The 21,473-nt window shown below is 43.5% G+C and overlaps 1 protein-coding gene across 2 annotated transcripts in view; it reads right to left on the reverse strand.

The window, feature by feature from the left end:
- ACSL3 (acyl-CoA synthetase long chain family member 3) overlaps nucleotides 1-21,473 on the reverse strand; it is a 943,201-nt gene that overhangs the window by 138,953 nt on the left and 782,775 nt on the right. The gene's annotated exons all lie outside the window — the stretch shown is intronic.

Consider the following 21,473-nt stretch of genomic DNA (forward strand, 5'->3'; position numbering starts at 1 on the left):
AGAGTGCCCCCTTGCTTGTTTATGTACCACATTACTGTGGTGTTGTCTGTCTTTAATAGTAACTGTCCTGGATGCAGAAGGTCCTTGAAAGCTGTTAGGGCATTTTGAACAGCCAACATCTCTTTTTGATTGATGTTAAGATGCATTTGGTCTGTGGTCCACTTGCCCTGAATACATTTTCCTGCCATGTGTGCTCCCCAGGTGTAAGCCGAAGCATCTGTTGTTAGAATCTGTCTGGCTGAGGGTAGAGTGAAAGGCTGACCCTTGTTGAGGTGACATGCCTGTGCCCACCTAGGCAGGGAATTACTGGTAATACTGCTTCTAAACGGTGAGAGTGTTGAGTTCAAACACTTTTTAGGTACCACTGTAATTTCCTCATATGCAGTCTGGCATATGGTATTAGTAGTATGCAGGATGCCATGAATCCCAGGGCCTGCAGAATTTTTCTTGCAGGGAGATGGGACTTTTTTGCCAGTAATTGAAAATATTGAGTCAATTGTCCTTGTTTGTCTGGCATGAGATAAGCCATCTGGGCCTTTGTATTTAAGCTGGCACCCAGGAATATAATCTGTTGTGAGGGCACTAGTTTTGACTTCTTTTCGTTTACTGTGTACCCTAGAGAAATTATCAACTTTTTTACAAACGCCAGATGTTTTAGAAGAATGTCCTTTCTCTCTGCTTGAATGAGGCAGTCGTCCAGGTATGGATATATTTGAATTCCTTTTTGTCTGCAAAATGCAATTACTGGTGCCAGGCACTTTGTAAAGACCCTGGGTGCAGTAGATAAGCCAAAGGACAGTGCAGAGAATTGGTAGTGCATTGTACCAGCTTTGAATCTGAGGTATCTTCTGCAATCTTGCCTGATAGGGACATGCAGGTATGCCTCTTTGAGGTCCAAACTAACAAGCCAAGCCTTCTTGCCCAGCATGGGAAGAAGCTGCTGTAGTGTCAACATTTTGAATTTCGGAACCTCCAGGTAAGTATTTAGAGTTGAAAGGTCTAGTATGGGTCTCCAGGCTTTGTCCTTTCTGGGGACCAGGAAGAGTCTTGAGTAAAATCCTTGTCCTTGTTCCTGCTGTGGTACTTTCTGAATAGCTCTCATGTCCATGAGGGCTGAAATTTGTTTTTGAGCCTCTGCCCATTGATTTTGTGGCATTTTTGGCATTCCTCTTAGCCTTGGTAAAGTGTGAAAGTGGAACCTGTAACCTTGAGACACAATATTCAGAACCCATTTATCTTGGGTGATTGTTTGCCAGTTTTGTGAAAAAAGTGCTAGTTTTCCCCCTAAGGGGGCTGCCAAAAGGGAAGTGCTTGGCATACGAAGGGGGAAGTCATTGGGACTGTTTCCTGTAAGGTTGAGACAGTACAGTTTTGTACCTACCATAAATGTAGATGTTTGAGTGCTTATACAGCTGCAGTCATAACAGATGGGTTATCCTGCTGTCAGGCGGGTCCTCGGTCGGCCGAATTCCAAAGTCTAGGTCCGGCGTCGGATGTCGTCGCTTCCTCCCTGACGTCAGTGCGGCAGGGGTATAAAAGAACCAGCCAACGCCATTTTCTTCAGTTTTTCTTGCCCCACGTCAGGTGCCCCCAGAAGGAAGGCAAAACATAAATTTATGTAATAATGCAATGCAATATAATCAAAAAACAGTAGTTGCAAGCAAATACACCATAAAAGAATACCCCAATCAGGTTGTATGAGGAGGTGTTAGCCATTAGGCCTGTCCCAAGAGGGGAAGGAGGGAGGGAAACCTGGACTGCAGCTGTATAAGCACTCGAACATCTGCATTTATGGTAGGTACAAAACTGTACTGTGTTCATCGTGCATACAGCTGCAGTCATAACAGATGGGTAGAATCCCAAAGCTAAAAAAGGGGTGGTAGGCACTAAGTGGAACTAGGAGGAGCAAGGATGCCCTGCAAGACTGCAGTGGCAAAGCCTGCTCTAGATTTGGAGTATAATGGTAGGTGATAGTGCTTGGAGAAAGTATGTACAGAACTCCAAGTGGCTGCTTCCAAAATATCTTTGGTAGGAACCCCCCTGAGGAAAGCTGCAGAGGTAGCTGTGGCCCTTGTGGAGTGAGATCTGATGCCTGTAGGTACAGTTTTACCATGAAAAGAGTAACAAAAGCATATGCAGTGGGCTATCCATTTTGAGATTGTCTGTTTGCGAATGTCCAAGGAATGTAGTAGTCTCTCCCCTTTGTTTTGTGGATAAGGGTAAAAGGTAGGTAAGTGGATAGCCTGATTCAAGGCTACCCTGGATACTACCTTTGGCATATAGGAAGGATTGGTTCGTAAGGAAACTCTGTCCTGATGGAAAATGATGAAAGGCTGCACAGCCATGAGGGCTTGTAGTTCCGAAACCCTGCGTGCTGAGGTGATAGCCAGAAGGAAGGCTGTTTTCCATGACAAATATTGCAGTTCTGTTGAAGCAGCTGGCTCAAATGGAGGCAGGGTTTTCTAGAATGAAATTGAGGTCCCAAGCAGGTACTGGTTGCTTCCTTGGGGGTTTTATATTCTTAGCCCCTCTGAGGAACTATCTTGAGAGAGTAAAGGAGGATCAGTGTTGTACTCTGCAGAAATGGCTGAGGCATGGATTTTGATGGAGGAGAATGAAAGTCCAATGCTTAGCATCTCAGATAGGTACTGTAATATTTGAGGTAAATTCAGTATTCCAGGATTCTGACCCTTTTTCTGATTCCAGGCACAAAACCGTTTCCATTTTACCTCCAAAATGAAATCCTGCGCCTCCTTGGAGAGTAGGGTCTGTTGTGAATTTAAGGAATCCTCCATGCGGCTAGATTGAGTGTTTTCAGTTGACTGTGAAGAGTTTTGAAGTTGTGCTGAGTCAATAGCAGAGGCATTAGAGGCAGGATCCATGGTGGGGAATGCATCAGGCTCCTCAGGAGTGGGTACCAGTGTTGTCTTGGCCAGTCTGGAGCAATGAGAATCATCCTTTGTCTGTCTGCTCTGACTTTTAATAGAACTTTGGGCAGCAGAGGAAGAGGTGGAAAGGCATAAACTGTCATTGTTGTCCAACTGAAAGAGAGTGCGTCCACTTTCCAGGCCTGTGGATGGTAGGTCCTTGAGCAGAATTTTGTCAACTGGTAATTTCTGTGGGAAGCAAAGAGATCTATGTCTGGCCTTCCCCATGCTTGAATTATCTTTGTAAAAACTTGAGGATGCAACTTCCATTCATGTGGATCTGTCATATTTCTGCTTAGGTTGTCTGCTAGTGTGTTTTCCTTGCCTGGAAGGAATTGTGCTTGAAGTTGGATTTGTAATTCCAGAGCCATGTTCCAAAGAGACATAGCTAGCCTGCACAGGGGATATGAATGGGTTCCTCCCTGTTTGTTTATGTACCACATCACTGTGGTGTTGTCTGTACTTATCAATAGCTGGCCTGGGTGCAGTAGGTTTTTGAAAGCCATAATAGCATTTATTACTGCTAGCATTTCCTTTTGATTGATGTGTAGGTGCTTTTCTTTTTGGGACCATTTGCCCTGAATGCACCAATCTGTCATGTGCGCCCCCCAGGCGTAGTCCGAGGTGTCTGTTGTGATGATTTGATTAGCTTGAGGCAAGCAGAATGGAAGACCTATGTTTCTTTGGCATGCTTGAGCCCACCACAGAAATTCCTTTTGGAGGCATGGAATCAGTGGTATAACTGTTTCCAAACTGTGGCTGTGTTGAGACCATAAGTTTTTAGGTACCATTGAAGTTTCCTCATATGCAGCTTTGCACATGGGATTAGCAGGATGCAAGATGCCATGAATCCCAGAGCCTGCAGGATTTTCCTTGCAGTCAGCCTGGTGAAGGTTGCCAGTTTTCTGAAGTACTGAGTTAGTTGCCCTTGTTTCTCTGGTGTGAGGTAGGCCATCTGGGTGTTTGTATTTAAGCTGGCACCCAGGAAAATTATTGTTTGAGAGGGTATTAGTCTTGATTTCTTTTTGTTGACTGTGTACCCCAGAGAGTTCAACAACTTTATTACAAATGCCAGGTGTTTCAGAAGTATGTGTTTGCTGTCCGCTTGGATCAGGCAGTCATCCAAATATGGGTATATTTGTATCCCTTGAAGTCTGCAGAAGGCGATTACTGATGCCAGGCATTTCGTGAACACTCTGGGCGCAGTAGATAAGCCAAAGGGCAATGCAGAGAATTGATAATGGGTAGAACCTGTAAGAAATCTGGGGTATCTTCTGCAATTTTGTCTGATAGGGACATGCAGGTATGCCTCCTTGAGGTCCAATGTTACCAGCCAAGACTCCTTGCCCAGCATGGGAAGAAGCTGCTGTAATGTGAGCATCTTGAATTTTGGTACGAGTAAATATGTGTTTAGGATGGATAGGTCCAAAATAGGTCTCCAATCTTTGTCCTTCCTTGGTACCAGGAAAAGTCTGGAATAAAAACCATGACCCTGTTCTTGTGCAGGTACCTCTTGAATAGCTTTCATGTCCATGAGAGCTGAAATTTGTTTTTGTGCCTCTGCCCTTTGATTGTGTGACAGGTTTGGCATGCCTCTCATTTTTGGAAGGGTGTGAAAGTGGAATCTGTAGCCTCTGTCTATAATGTCCAGGATCCATTTGTCTTTTGTGACAATATGCCAATTTTTCGAAAATAATGCCAGTTTTCCGCCTAAGGGTGCTGCCATTAGAGCTTTGCTTGGCATGCAAAGGGGAAAGTCATTGGTTCTGCTTTCTGAATGGCTGTGAACTATCTTCACCACCTCTTGGTGTAGGTGCTTGCCAATGTCTGCCTCTAAATGAGCCTTGAGATTGCCCTCTACCCCTCGGGCGCCTGTATCTACCTCTTTGAGGTCTGTCCGTGGCTGGAAAGGACCAATTTTTTGAAGGTCAATTTCTACTGAAATGTGGAGGTTGTACCTGTAGGAAATCTTTCACTGTTTGCATTGATTTTGCCTTTTCCTCCATTTTCTTTAAAACCTCCTCAGCTTTAACACCAAACAATACATCTTTTTGAAGAGGTGCATCTAGTAATTTAGCTTTGACATGGTCTGGCAAGGTTTGCTCTTTGAGGCAAGCATGTCTACGTATAACTGATCCTGTAACAGCAGCTCTACATGAAGTCTCTAAAGCATCAAAACCACATTGCAAGGTATGTTTACCCACTTGTTCTGCACTATGCAACTAATCCTGTAACTCCTTCAAGTCTGGTTGTTCAGGTTGTGACATTTTGCTTTTCAACTGAGATAACAAAAACTGTTGATACTTTAACATATGGAACTGACAGTTTAATGCCCTCATGGTTAAAGTGGCCGAGGTGTATACTTTTTTCCCCCACCTTTCTAAAGCTCTGGAATCTCTCTCTGAAGGTAATGGAGTTTTGGCAGTGGAGGCCTTAATTCCCTTGGGACCCTGTGAAATAGTTTCTGGGTCCGCAGCATGGCTTTTGTATAGGAATTGGTGTGAATCAGGAACCCGGTAATACCTGTCAGGCTTGACTGCAGCTGGAGGTAAAGAATCTGGGTTAAGGCTGGCCTCTGAATACACATCATCTAGTATGTCTAAGACAGGAGGAATAGCCAGAGGCCTGTGCTGAGGGAGCAAGAGGAAATCCCTGAGCCTTTTCTTGGAGTCTGAGTAATCTTGGCCTTTCCAGTGGAAGTGTTCCCTCAAGGTATGCAAGGTTTCCCCAAAAGAATAGTCCTCAGGGGGGGAGACAGAGGGAATGGACTCCTCTGCATCAGAATCTTCAAAACGGGAGTAAGAATGTTCCTGGTCTTCAGAATGTTCTGAAGTAATGGAGGCCTGGTCCGAGGAAGGGTATTCTTCCTTCACTCTGGGCCTTTTGTCCGAGGGGGGATGAGAACCCCTGATAAGAGTAATCAAATCCTCAGCCATTTTGAGCATCTGTTTTTTAGGCATGGGGCCTTGAGTGGGGCCCTGTGGAGCTTGTCTTTTAGTATGCATGGCTGCCTTAGATTAAGTGAAAGCCTTAATGGAAAAAGAAGAAGGCCTGAAGACACCTTGAGAGGTGGCAGGCCTGTCTAAACTCTGAGTTTCCCCGCCAAGAGTGGCGTCGGTATCTGTAATCGGGGTATGGGCCGAGGATCCTGCGACCTCGGGTACAGAAGACACCGCTAAGGAAGTGTCATCGGTAGTCAGGGGCTGTGTAGGCACCTCGCTGAGAACCGGAGCACCTGTAGTAGGCTTTAGAGTGGTGTTGGTAGAAGTCGCGGACCTCGTATGTCGGTCCTTATCTTTGCGTCTTTTACTCAAAACTGGAGTCGGAGTATCCGACGACATAATGTAATTAAATTTTTTGCCAAAATAGTGTTGGGTGAACTCCGCCCGATGCTTAATAGTGCGTCTGTTGAATGTAGCACAAAAACAACAGGCCGAGACGTCGTGGTCTGGGCCTAAGCAAGGAATGCAAAGGGAATGGAAATCCTTATGCGGTATTTACTTCCCACAAGAAATGCAATTATTAACTTTGTCTGACATCGGTCTGAGGCAAGAAAAGTTTCCCCAACAGGGTACTTAGCTTTTAAGAAGACTTCGGTTGAAAAATATTCGTAATCTCAGGAGCTGGCCAACCGGCACTTGCGAACTGCTTCTGCTTCGGGCACCACGCGGCAAAAAAAGACTGAAGAAAATGGCGTCGGCTGGTTCTTTTATACCCCTACCACACTGACGTCAGGGAGGAAGTGACGACATCTGACGCCGGACCTAGACTTTGGAATTCGGCCGACCGAGGACCCGCCTGACAGCAGGATAACCCATCTGTTATGACTGCAGCTGTATGCACGATGAACATCTGTCCTCACCTCCTTTTGGGGTTGAGGCACCCCACTGTCGTTGTCTGTTAGAGCCTTGGGGTTGAGATCTGCCTCTTGGGCATCTGTATCTGCCTCTTTGACACTGGAAAGGACCAATTCTTTGTAGGCCAATTTCTGCTAAATCGAGGTGGCTGTACCTGTAAGAAATCTTTGACTGTTTGCATAGATTTAGCTTTATCCTCCATTCTCTTTAACACCTCTTCTGCCTTAACACCAAACAAGGTATCATGCTGTAAAGGAGCATCCAATAATTTTGCCTTAACATGATCAGGTAAACTCTGTTCTTTAAACCAAACATGTCTTCGAATCACAGAACCTGTAACTGCGGCTCTACAAGAGGCCTCTTAAGAATCAAAACCACTTTGCAGAGTATGTTTTCCCACCTGTTCAACTGCATGCAATAAATCCTGCATTTCTTTATAGTCAGGAGCTTCTGAGCTTGCAAGCATTTTCTGTTTTAACTGAGCCATTAAATATTGTTGGTGCTTAAGCATATGAAACTGGCAATTCAAAGCCCTTACTGCTAAAGTTGCAGAAGTGTAAACTTTCTTCCCCCATCTAGCCAATGCTCTAGAATCTCTGTCAGAGGGGACTGGATTTTTTGCAATGGAAGCCTTAACCCCTTTGGGACCCTGGGAAATGGTTTCTGGGTCAGCAGAAGGGTTTTTATAAATAAACTTGTGAGAGTCAGGGACTCTGTAATACCTATCTGGCTTGGCTGGTGCAGGGGGCAAAGAATCAGGAGATAAGCTGGATTCATCATCCACAATATCTAACACAGGCGGAATAGCCAGGGGCCTGTGCTGAGGCAATAAAAGGCAGTCCCTGAGCCTTTTCTTGGATTCTGAATAATCATGACTATCCCAATGGAAATGCTCCCTCATGGTATGTAAAGTTTCCCCAAAAGAGTAATCCTCAGGAGGAGAGGCTGAAGGGATAGATTCTTCAGCATCAGAGTCCTCATAGGGGGGGTAGAGAGTATCCCTGGTCTGAAGAGGAATCAGAGGAAATGGAAACCTGATCAGAGGAATCATAGTCTGTATCCTGCCTAGGCCTTTTCTCAGAAGGGGGATGGGAACCCCTGATTAGAGTAATGAGGTCTTCGGCCATTTTAAGCATCTGTTTCTTAGGCATGGAGGACTGTCCAGGAGAATGCTGTACTTGCTTCTTTGTCTTTAATGGTGTTTTTGTCTTGGCTGTTGCTTTAATGGTAAGTTGTGAAGGTCTGAAAACACCCTCAGAGGCCGATGCCTGCTCAGCGGCTCCGGACCCATCTGAGGGATTAGTTTCCATAGGCCCAATACCTTGAGTTTCCAGAGGCCTAGTTGTCTCCACGTGGGAGTCAGAGGCGGCCTGTGGCTTTGAAGTAGCGGGTGTCAGGGGCTGCAAAAGCGCCTCACTGAGAACCAATGAACCGGCGACTGGCCTAGAAGAGGTTTCGTCTTCGGTTTTGGACCTCGGATGCCTGTCTTTATCCTTGTCTTTGCGTTTTTTAAGAATTGCGGTCATCGGTTGTTCCGACGGCATTCTATAATTGAACCTTCGGCCAAAGTAGTGCAAAGCAAAATCAAAACGTCGTTTTATAGTGCGCTTGTTAAATCTAGCACAAAACCGACAACTAGTGACGTTGTGATCAGGGCCTAGGCATGGAATACAGTAAGAGTGGAAGTCCTTATGAGGTATTTGCTTCCCACAAGAAATACAATTATTAACTTTTTCTGACATCGGTCTGAGGCAAGAAAAAAGTTTCCCCAATGGGGTACTTAGCTTTACTGAAGACTTCGGATCTGAAATTCGACTTCGAAAATCTCAGGAGTCGGCCGACCGGCACTTGCGAACTGCTTTTGCTTCGGGCACCGCGCGGCAAGAAAGACTGAAGAAAATGGCGCTGGATGCATCTTATATACCCTGGTGCACTGACGTCAGGGAAGAAGCGACAGCAACCGACGCCGGACCAAGACTTTGGAACTCTGGCTGACTGCGGGACTGCCTGACAGCAGGATAACCCAAGTCTAATGACTGCAGCAGTGTAACACGATGAACATCTGGGCATTGTATCCTCTGCAATGCCATATACCCTGCCTAGCTCTGGGGTACTTCCAACCTCTCCCAAGCAAAAACATTGCTAAATCTACTGATCATCTGAGAAAAAGTAAACGTTTGTTTGGACTAAAACTCAGGTTCATCTTCTGAAGACTCAGAGTAACTGGACTCTGTGTCAACTAGGAAATCGTGATTGTCCTCATTAGGTTCATCATCCTCTGAAACAGAAAGGTGTACAGTCAAACTAGCATTACACCCATGTATGGGAGAACACAACCATCTTAATTAGCTGTCTGCAGAACACGCAGCCAAGGAAAAGTACAGTTGTGTACACTTACCATAAATGTACATGTTCGAGTGTATTCACTGTTGCAGTCATTATATTTGGGTTATCTGCCTGCAGGTAGCCCTCAGCCGGCCAGAATATCAAAGTCTTCGATCCCTGTGTCAGATGCTGTCTCTTCTTCCATGTCGTCAGGGGTATAAAGCATGCAGCCTATGAGCTGACGCCATTACATCAGTTTTTCTTGCCCCAGATGTCAGGTGCCCCCAAAATGGGAAGCAATTATATATAAGGTTACACCTCCAACAAAAAGAAAATACAGCAGAAAGCTGAAATGCACTAAACACGAAGAAAGGTATAGCCAAGAGAAGTCAAGGGGCTGGAGGGAGGGTGACCAGGACTGCAACAGTGAATACACTCGAACATCTACATTTATGGTTAGTGTACACAACTGTACTATATTCTTCATGTTTCACTGTTGTAGTCATTACATTTGGATAGATTTCCAAAGCTAAGGAAGGGAGGAGGCAGTTAGAGAGCATTAGGACCAGCTATTAAGACCTGCAAGACTGCAGTGGCAAAACCAGCTCTGGACTTAGAAAAAATAGGCAAGTGGTAATGCCTGGTGAAGGTATGTACAGAGCTCCAGGTACCAGCTTCTAGGATGCCCCTGGTAGGTACACCTCTGAGAAAGGCTGTAGAGGTAGATGCAGCCCTGGTGAAATGTGATCTTAACCCCTGTGGGGCAGGTTTTCCATGGTGCTTATAGCAGAAATGAATGCAATGGCCTATCCACTTAGAAATGGTTTGCTTTGAAATGGCCTTCCACTCTGCCCCTGCAGCAAAGGCAACTAGCAGCTGTTCAGTTTTTCTGAGAGGCTTAGTCCTGTCCAAATAAAATCCAAGTTATCTGTGCACACCCAAAGAGTGCAGTATTCGTTCTCCTTTGTTCTGTGGATAAGGAAAAAAGGTTGGCAAATGAATGGACTGATTAAGGGCCACACTGGATACCACCTTAGGCATAAAGGAAGGATTGGTCCTGAGGGACACCCTGTCTGCATGGAAGATGATGAAGGGCTCCACTGCCATGAAGGCCTGTAATTCAGACACTCTTCTTGCTGAAGGGATGGCTAGAAGGAAGGCTGTTTTCCAAGAAAGGAATTTCAACTCTGCAGTTGCAGCTGGCTCAAAAGGAGGTAGAGTGAGCTTTCCCAATACAAAGTTAAGGTCTCAGGCTGGAGTATGGGCTTCTCCTGGGTGGTCTTAAATTTTTGGCCCCTCTGAAGAATTGTTTCAGCAGGAGGTGAGAGAAGAGAGGTGGCTCAGTATTATAATGTGCTGAAATGGCTGAGGCATGAATTTTAATTGATGAGAAGGAAAGGCTCTTATGAAGCATCTCTGTTAAGTATTGAAGAATATGCAGTAAGCTGGGCACTGATGTGCCCATCCCCTGAGTCTGGCTCCAGGAACAGTATCTTTTCCACTTTTCAGCATAGAATTTTCGAGTACTAGGCCTTCTTGCCTCCAGAATGACATCTAGCACCTGCTGACTGAGGGCTGCTATTGGAGAGCTCAGGGAATTAGCCAGGCTGCAAGGTTCAGGGTTCAAAGCTGGTTGTGCAGAATCTGGCCCTCCTGCTGGGACAGCATGGAAGGGGTCTGAGGCAGGTGGCATGGTTCCAGCAGTGACATACTGCGCAAGAGGGGGTACCAGTGTTGGCGTGGCCAGTCTGGTGCAATCACAGTATTGTCCTTGGTTTGTCCTGTTTGATCTTTAGCAGAACTTTTGAGAGGAGAGGCAGAGGGGGAAAGGCATAAACTGCGAGGCTTTCCTAGGTGAAGGGCAGGGCATCCACTTTCCAAGCTTGTCTGTAGGGAGTCCTTGTGCAGAATTTGTCCAATTGGTAGTTCTGAGGGGAGGCAAACAGGTCTATCTCTGGGTTCCCCCATTTGTTTGTCAAAATGTTGAATATCTTTGGTTCCAGTTTCCACTCGTGTGGGTACATGAGATTTCTGCCTAGGACATCTGCCAGTGAATTTAACTTGCCTGGCAGGAACTGAGCTTGTATGTGCACTTGGTAGCTCAAGGTTGTGTTCCACAGAGCCATGGCTAGTCTGTAGAGAGGATACGAGTGGGTTCCCCCCTGCATGTTTATGTACCACATAACAGTGGTGTCTGTCTTTACCAATAATTGTCCTGGAAGAATGTGGCCCTTGAAGGCTGTCAGGGAATTCCGTACAGCTAACATTTCTTTTTGATTGATATGCAGGTGCATTTGACTTGGGTTCCATTTGCCCTGAATGCACTGCCCTGCCAAGTGAGCCCCCCATGCATAGTCTGATGCATCTGTTGTTAGGGTTTGGGCAACAGGGGGTAGAGTGAATGGCAGTCCCTTGTTGTGGTAGCAGGCCTCTGCCCACCAAAGGAACGATAGGAATCACTGATTCCAGGTCCTGAGAATGTTGACACCATAGGCTTTTTAGATACCATTGTAGTTTCCTCATATGCAGTCTTGCATATGGAATTAGTAGAATGCAAGAGGTCATGAACCCCAGGGCTTGCAGGATTTTCCTTGCAGATAGCTGGGTCTTTGTGGCCAGTAGTTTGAAGTAGGCTGTCAAATAAACTCGTTTCTCTGGCGTGAGGTAAGCCATCTGGGAAGTTGTGTTCAAGCTTGCTCCCATGAATACAATCTGTTGGCAGGGTATTAGATGAGACTTCTTTTCGTTTATGGGGTACCCCAGTGAGGTTAGTAGTTTCTTTACAAATGCCAGCTGATTTAGTAGCATGTCCTGGCTTTCTGCCTGAATTAGACAATCGTCCAGGTATGGTTATATTTGAATATTTCTTTGCCTGCAAAATGCAATGACTGGAGCTAGGCACTTTGTGAATACCCTGGGCACAGTAGATAAGCCAAAGGGAAGTGCAGAGAACTGATAGTGCATGTAGCCTGCTCTGAAGAGTAGGTATTTCCTGCAAGATTCCCTTATTGGAATGTGCAGGCAAGTTTCCTTTAAGTCCAAGGTTGCCGACCAGGCATCTTTGCCTAGCATAGGAAGCAGATGATGAAGAGTTAGCATTTTGAATTTTGGGATTACCAAAAAGTTGTTTAGAATAGAGAGGTCCAGGATAGGATGCCAGGAGCTGTCTTTTCTGGGTACCAGGAAAATCTTGATTAAAAACCTTGTCCTCGTTCTCCTGCTGGGACATATTGAATAGCCCTGATACTTAGAAGAGAGAGAAACTGCTGTTGAGCCTCTGCTCACTGATTTGGGGGAAGATCTGGCCAACCGTTTGGGGTTGGTAATGTGTGGAAGTGGAATCTGTATCCTTGGGAAACTATATTTAAGACCCAATTTGTCCAGGGTAATGAGTTCCCAGTTTTTTGCATGCAGGGTGATCTTTCCCCCTAAGGGAGCAGGCAGTTGAGCAGGGCATGGAAGGTTTAAGGTTAAGTCATTGTGACAATTTTCCATAAAGTGGGGTCTTACTACTTCCAGCTTTAGAAGAGGGAGCCCCCCACTGCTTAGGTCTGTGAGTACCTTGAGACTGTAGCCTTGGTGGTCTGCTGTTCCTGGGTTTGGACTAAGAAGGCCTGGAAGAGACAGGAAAGGACCAGTTCTTCGAAGGCCAATGCCTACTAAACCTGGGAGGCTATACTTGCAGAAAATCTTTAAAAGTTTGCATAGATTTAGCTTTTTCCTCCATCTTTTTAAGTACTTCTTCTGCTTTGTTGCCAAACAGACGGTCTTGGTTTAAGGGAGCATCCGGTAATTTAGCTTTAACATGATCTGGCATATTTTGCTCCTTAAGCCAAGCATGCCTTCTAAGAACAGAACCAGTGACAGCAGCCCTGCAAGACTCTTCTAAAGAGTCAAAACCACATTGCAAATTATGTTTACCAACTTGTTCAGCAGAATGTATTAAATCCTGTAATTCTTTATTTTCAGCACAATCAGGAATCAACATAATTTTCTGTTTAAGTAGTCCCATAATGTGCTGCTGATACTTTAACATATGAAACTGGCAGTTTAAGGCCCCAGTGACCAAAGTAGCAGAAGTGTATACCTTCTTAATCCATCTGTCCAAGGCACTGGAATATCTAGCAGAGGGGGTAGGGTTTTTGGCAGTAGTAGCCTTAATGCCTTTAGGTCTCTGGGGCCACAGTAGGATTCTTGAAGAGGAACTTGTGAGAGTCAGGTACTCTGTAATACCAGTCAGGTTTCCCGGGAGCCGGAGGTAAGGTGTCTGGGGCCAGGCTAGATTCCAAGACGGCATCATCTACAATGTCCAGGACAGGAGGGATAGCTAAAGGCCTGTGTTGAGGTAGGAGTAAGAATTCCCTAAGCCACTTTTTGGAGTCAGAGTAATCCTGGATTTCCCAGCGGAAATGCTCCCTAAGAGTGTGCAAGGTTTCACCAAAAGAAAAATCTTCTGGAGGAGAAGCAGAGGATATGGAGTCCTCTGCATCAGAATCCTCATAGGTAGATAATGGCAAATCCTGGTAATCAAAAGAAACAGAAATTTCAGAATCCTGATCAGAAGAATCAGAAGGAAAATCAGTTCTAAGTCTCTTAGAGGACGAAGACTGGCTTCCCCTAATTAAAGTAATAAGGTCTTCAGCCATTCTTATCATTTGTTTTTTAGGTATATGGGCCTGACCATGCGGTTTGGACGTCTGTTTTCTAGGCGTGGGTCGAGTTTTAGGCCTTGAAGAAGAAGATGGTGTCGGTTTGAAATGCAAGTCAGTAGGCCTGAATACACCCTCAGAAGCCGGTGCCTGCACAGCGGCTCCGGACCCATCCAAGGTAGAGACATCCACAGGTTCCATGGTCGAAGAAGCATCTCACAGCATACTGGACTCCGAATGGGTCTCAGTAGAGGCCTGCTAATCTGAAGTAGCGGGGATCAGGGGCTACGAAAGCACCTCACAGAGTACCGGTGAACTGGCAACTAGCTTAACGGAAGCGTTGTCGGCAGCTTTGGACCTATGCGGTTTGTCTCTGTCTTTATCTTTACATTTTTTTCGGAATGTCGGTAGCCAGATGGCTTACCGAAGCCATTTCTGGATAATTAAATGGAGTACTGAAATATTTTGATGCAAAAATAAACAGACAACGAATAGTTTGAGGATTGAATAAGGCACAAAACCGACAGCGAGGGACGTTGTGGTCTAGGCCTAAGCAGAGAATGCAGTATGAAAGAAAATCTTTATGAGGTATTTACTTTCCACAGGTAATACAATTGTTAACTTTTTCTGACATTGGTTTAGAGCAAGAAACAGGATCCTCAATGGGGTACTTAGCTTTTTTTGAAGACTTCGGTTCTGAAACTCAAAAACGAAAATTTCAGGAGTCGGCCGACCGGCACTTGCAAACTGCTTCTGCTTCAGGCACCACACGGCCAGAAAGACTGATGTAATGGCATCGGCTGCATGCTTTATACCCCTGACGACCTGACGTCATGAAAGAAGAGACAGCATCCGATGCAGGGATCAAAGACTTTGATATTCAGGCTGGCTGAGGGCTACCAGCAGGTAGATAACCCAAATGTAATGACTAACAGTGAAACACGAAGAACATCCAGCCTTATAAACAACTACAATCCCCTTATCAGTTGTAAGATGAAGCTTCTGTTTCTTCTTCTTCTTGTGAACTTCACTAGAAGATAAAATATCTGGGGACTGAGTATTATGCCTGGCAAGGTGTCTCTTACCCTGGACTACTACTACTCATAAAGGACTTGGTTCTTCCATAACTGCAGGTACTCGAACAGTCCCTAATGTAGAACAGTAAACATATACACTGTACTTCTGAGAGAAATACTGAACGTTTCCTTAGAAACAATAAAAGCAAGTATTTGTCAAAGATAGAAACCAGATAAACACTGCTACAAGCAGAAATTCCCACATGAATTACTGTAAAGACTGACAAACAAAATAAATATTAAACAGAAAAGTAGAAAGAGAATAATGAATCTGATAATGAAATGGGAGGAAGAAGGTCCCAAATGGGGCTTATCTCAGGAGTAAATCAGCACTGGATCCTATGAAGAGTCACAATACTATATATATATATATATTTTTTTTTTGCTATTCAAAGACGACTTAACACTTACTTTGAGTGACAGCTGAAAGTTTACATTTCAAGATATGCTCAGCTAATCAGCTGTTAAAGGAAGAAAGGAGAAGGCAGTCTGAGCTTTTGAAAGATGGCCAATACCGAGTTACTTGGTAGATAACCCAAGATGTCACTGAGGCGGTGGGAAAGATGAACAACTGAATAACCTCTGGATATGACTGATGTCTGTTATCCATCTGTAAATAAATCCTTTATTGGAAAGCCATCACACTTAAAAACAAGTGCTTTCACTCGGTGCAATACCAAGCTTTTTCAAGTTCAATGAAAATGCAAAATATTCAAGTGTTATATACCAAACCTGGATCACATAATATGCGTAATTAATTAATTAAGTCATTAATTCACTAAGATGTTAAAGAGATATTCATGAGTTAAACACCAAAGCATGAAATTAGAATACTGATTCCCATATAACATAAAGAATAAAATGCAATAAATGTGAAGCCTGAAAACCATTGAATAAATACATAAATATGTGTGAATCACAACTTGTAAAACTTCATCGATTAAAAATTGTATTTTATGGAATGGACCGTTAGAACAGTTTCATGAATTCTTCAATTACATCAATTCTACTACCACTTTTTTATCTTTCACCTGTAACATTAGTGAAAGAGAGCTGCACTACTTAGATGTCTCTTTATACAAAGACGATTCCAAAAAGGTGTTTTCTTCTAAACTTTTTAGAAAACCAAGTTTTTCCAACTCTTACCTGCATTTCCAAAGTGGGCATCCTTTTCACCAAAAGAAGGGGATTGTGAAGGGACAATTAATTCGTGCCGCCAGAATGTGTAGTGACAGTGATGATTTCATTGATGAGGTAGAATTTATGAAGAAGTTATTTTTGGAAAGGGGATACCCTGAATCCTTATTAACAAGGTTGGCTGATGAGATTATTGCTAATAGAGACACCAAATACCCCCGTTATTAGGCACTGGACTTTCTTTAAGCCCAGTTCCTTTAACAAATAGTGGTCTAAAGCAGCACAACAGTTTCATTTATACTTATTCCCTTAATGCTCCTGAGATTGAGAATGTTATTTGGAAGCACTGGCCTATACTCACGCTGCATGATGAACTTAATGAGCTAGTACAGGCACATCCTAGTTTTGTTAGGAAAAGGGACATCAATCTTAAACAACTATTTGAGAAGAAAGACAGTTTGACTTTCACAACAAACAGACGTAAATTAGGCACCTTTAAATGTGGTGCCTGTAAACAATGTGACACTATAATTAATGATTGCAAGTTATACATTCCATCTAGGAAATTTCTTTTCAAATCTAGTTGTTATTCCAACTGTTCAACAAAAGGGGTAGTCTATTTAGGGGTATGCACAGTATGTACAAGTTTCTATGTTGGAAAGACAGAGAGACCCATTAGAGGGTGTATTTATGAACACTTATACGACATCTCTAAACAAAAAGAAACAAACGCCTTTTTCAAGCACACAGTTTCCTGTCCTAATATGAGCCTTAAATTTATGGTGTTAGAACAAGTTTTGCCTGAGGCTAGAGGTGGTGACTGGGAGACTACACTTGAGTACCGGGAACTTTTGTGGCAATTGAGACTGGATGCAGGTAAACCACCAGGGCTCAATGATAGTATAAACATCAGCAGTGTCCTGACGCTAAGGACTGCCCGACTACAGCCTTTAAATCATCCTGGTTTACTACAGATTCGTTTAATTATATTTTACATGACGAGACCAATGTAGACCTTCGTGCAACATATTATTACATGCACTAGTTATTAAATATATTTGAATTCATCTATTTATATATATATTTATTCACATTCTTTTATATACGTATATTTTTTGTTTAAGCTTTGGTACAAGCCACTATTTAATATTTAATACTATTCTTAATATTTATTATTTTTAAACATTCATTATTTTTAACAACAACTTAAACTACAATAATAATTGTGTAATATTTAAGTTTTGAACAACATGAGATTGTTTAAGTTGGTTGATGAACTTTTCACCAAATTCAATTGTGGTTGAACTACATTTTTTAATCGATGAAGTGTTTTACAAGTTGTGATTCACACATATTTATGTATTTATTCAATGGTTTTCAGGCTTCACATTTATTGCATTTTATTCTTTATGTTATATGGGAATCAGTATTCTAATTTCATGCTTTGGTGTTTAACTCATGAATATCCCTTTAACATCTTAATGAATTAATGACTTAATTAATTAATTACGCATATTATGTGACCCAGGTTTGGTATATAACACTTGAATATTTTACATTTCCATTGAACTTGAAAAAGCTCGGTATTGCACCGAGCGAAAGCGCTTGTTTTTAAGTGTGGTGGCTTTCCAGTATAGGATTTATTTACTGCTCTGGTTGGCGTTTCGTCCTTGGGTCGTGAAGTGCTCTTTTTTTGGTTTTGATCACATTCTGCTTCTTCTGTTATCCATCTGTCATGAGTGATGATCTGCCACACAGAAAGGTGAAGAGTCAGATGACCTTTGACTGCCTCCCCACTGGAGAAATCTGGCAAGCCGTCAGGGAAGGAGAACTGCTCCAAGAAGGGCCATGTGACTCCTGCATATTTTCCACGGAACTATATCTTCTGACAGCATGCCCACTCTGGAATTTGCCTCATCCTTGGCGATGATTTCCAGATCTTCAATAATTATCTTTTAGGGGTACCGCAACCAAAGCTGGCACAGGCTGTGTTCCACTCTCAAAAATGAACTTTCAGGATCCTGGAATTAAAGCCCAACTTTAGAGAGAGTTTTCACCTCACTTTTCTGTATTGACAGGTAGACTTTAACTGAACCTCCAATGCATGAACTAGTCTAGGTGGAGCCAGGTGCAACTGTTAACAATAAGGACTGTACCTGCTGCCCCAGCACAGCCAGTGACTCACTATGGTCAAGATGGATAATGTGCTCTGTGACAGACTTGGAAGCTGTCCCTTGGGCCTGTAGCATGGTTTTCATGCTGAAATTGGGTAGTTCTGTAGAGCCTTGGCTATTTCATTTAGCAAGTCTCTCTCTCTCTCTCTCTGAAATCCCTGCATTGTCTGGAAGAAGGCTAGGGAAAAAAACAATTCTCTAAGCAGTCCAATAAATTTAACTCAAATGTGAAGCAAACATAACAGTCCACCACAAGGTACTGCAGCTAGCTGGGATAGTCTGTGGAGGGGGGGGGGGGGGTAAGGGTGGCAGGAGTCTAGAATTTTGCCTAGGCACCACATCAGAGTTTTTTCGAGATGCTACATAAAACTGGTCTGATCATTTTGTTGACTGCAACACCATTCAAAAAGACCTGGTGAAACTGAAGGCTTCAGCCAATATCCAATCTGATTCAGAAGAGATGTCCTGGGGCCACTTATCTTTAGTCCTGATGACTTCCAACAGCATCCCAAATTTGGGGTAATCAGGAAGTAAAGGTAGAGGAGTAAGCCATCTATTTATCATCCATGTCTGGGACGGAAGACTGTTCTGGAAAGTCTACCTATTTCCTTGTACATGTGGCCTTACCTCCTGCCCTTGCATCCTTAGAGGGGAAAGTCTAAGAGTAGGAAGACTGAATGCTGAAAGGAAGACTGTCATCCTGCCTGAAGACCTTAGTCCCTCTTTCCTAGGTTTTAATCAAAAACAAGGCAAAAGCAGTAGATGAACATATTAAGTGAACGAAGGACTGATCTCTTCAGTGGGTGTCTCACAACAGGAAGGTATGCATTACGAGCACTGGGACCTGCCATGACCCCAAAGCACAGACAAACTGCAAGGCTTGAGGGCCCAGACTACTCTAAACCAACTATGAGACCAACAACACAGGCACTAAAGTCGAGAATGAAGGAATGGGCTCAAATCCCAAAGTTGAGGCAAATGCAGAAGCTTTGCTTGAGGTCAAAAACAGCAACACCCAGTGCTAAAAAGGCCAAGTCTGGGGATGGAATACTCAGTGCTGAGATGAGAGAAACTGAGGCTAAGCTTGAAATATCAACTCCTGATGTGAGACCAACTCTTAGGAGCCTGCAGGCAAAATCCCTGATGTTGAGAGCCCTGTCAATACTGGGGCACATCAAGGTCAAAGGCAGTGAGCTCAAAACAGCCATCAATGTCAATACTTAAGTCAATGGATCAATTGGTAGATGAGTGGGTACTGGAGTTCAAAAGTACCCAGAGAAGGAGGATCTGGAGCGATGTTTAAGAAATCTGGTGATGAAGGTACCATAGAAAGTACAGTTGTGTACACTTACCATAAATGTAGATGTCTGAGTGTATTCACTGTTGCAGTCATTACATTTGGGTAATCTGCTGGCAGGTTGCCCTCAGTCGGCCTGAATAACAAAGTCTTGGGTCCTGCGTCGGTTGCTGTCTCTTCTTCCATGATATCAGGTCATCAGGGGTATAAAACATGCAGCCAGTGCCATTTTATTCAGTTTTTCTTGCCCCAGATGTCAGGTGCCCCCCAAATGGGGAGCATATATATATATATATATATATATATATATATATATATATATATATATATATATATATATACACATATACACACATATATATATATATATATATATATATATATATATATATATATATATATATAAATAAACAGTAAATATATATAAATGCACTTTTAGAAACATAAACTTTACCTTCCTCTAAAAGATACCATCTTAGACATAAAAGAAGGATTGGTCTTGAGGGACATCCTGTCTGGGTAAAATATAATAAAAGGCTCCACTGACATGAGAGCCTGTAGTTCTGAAACCCTTCTTGCTGAAGTGACTGCCAAGAGAAAAGCTGTTTTCCAAGATAGACATTTTATATCCGCAGTAGCTGCTGGTTCAAAAGGAGGCACGGTGAGTTTTTCCAGCACAAAATTGAGGTCCCATGCAGGAGTTGGTGATCTTCTGGGAGGCCTTAAATTTTTGGCCTTTCTAAGATACAGTTTAAGCAGAGGATGAGAAAAGAGGGGAGGCTCTGTGTTGTAATGAGCCGAGATGGCAGAGGCATGGATTTTTATTGAAGAAAAAGATGGGCCCTTGTCAAGCATCTCAGTCAAATATTGTAAAATCTGAGGAATATTGGGCTTTGCTGTGTCTGTCCCTTGTGCAGAATCTCTTCCATTTATCAGCATAAGATTTTCTAGTACTAGGCCTTCTGGCTTCCAAAATGACATCCATCACAGGTTTATTGAGAGGTGTTGTTTGAATAATTAATTGATCAGCCATGCTGCAAGATTCAGAGTTTGGAGATGAGTGTGCAGAATTTGACTGTTCTGCTGAGACAGTAGATGAGGTTTTGAGGCAAGTACCATGGAGGAAGTTGAGACATATTCCTTAGAAGTGGGTACCAGTGCTGGCGAGGCCAGTCCAGAGCAACTAGGATAATTTTTGGTCTTTCCTGTCTGACTTTTAGTAAAACCTTGGAGAGTACAGGCAGAGGGGGAAAGGCATAGTCTGATATGTTTTTTCAGCTGAAGGATTGGACATCCACTTTCCATGCTTTTTTGTAATGAGTTATTGTGCAGAATTTGTCCAAGTGGTAATTTTGGGGAGAGGCAAATATATCTATGTCTGGGCTCCCCCATTTCTGTGTTAACATGCTGAAGATTTGTGCATCCAGTTTCCATTTGTGCGGGTCCATAAGATTTCTGCTTAGGTCATCTGCCAGAGTATTTTGTTTTCCTGGCAGGAATTGAGCTTGAAGATGGACTTGGTAAGTCAAGGCTGTGTTCCAGAAGGCCATGGCTAGTCTGCAAAGGGGGTAGGAATGTGCACCCCCCTGCTTGTTTATGTACCACATAACTGTGGTGTTGTCCGTCTTTATCAGTAGTTGTCCCAGATGAAGTAAGTCCTTGAAGGCTGTCAGAGCATTCTGAACAGCTAGCATCTCTTTCTGATTGATATGTAGATGCATTTGGTTTGGGCTCCATTTGCCCTGAATGCATTTCCCCGCCTGGTGGGCCTCTGATGTGTCTGTAGTTAGGGTTTGGGTGGCAGGGGGTACAGTGAATGACAGTCCCTTGTTTTGGTAACATGTCTCTGCCCACCAAAGAAACTCTTGTTGTAGGCAGTGAATGAGAGGAATCATTGTTGTTTACAGACTGTGACAATGTTGACTGCATAAACTTTTTAGGTACCATTGAAGTTTCCTCATATGCAGTCTCGCATATGGAATTAGTAGAATGCAGGATGCCATGAACCCCAAAGCCTGCAGAATTTGTCTT

The sequence above is a fragment of the Protopterus annectens genome, chromosome 4.part1, assembly GCF_019279795.1.
Source record: "Protopterus annectens isolate FY-2018-M chromosome 4.part1, PAN1.0, whole genome shotgun sequence".
NCBI lineage: Eukaryota > Metazoa > Chordata > Ceratodontiformes > Protopteridae > Protopterus > Protopterus annectens.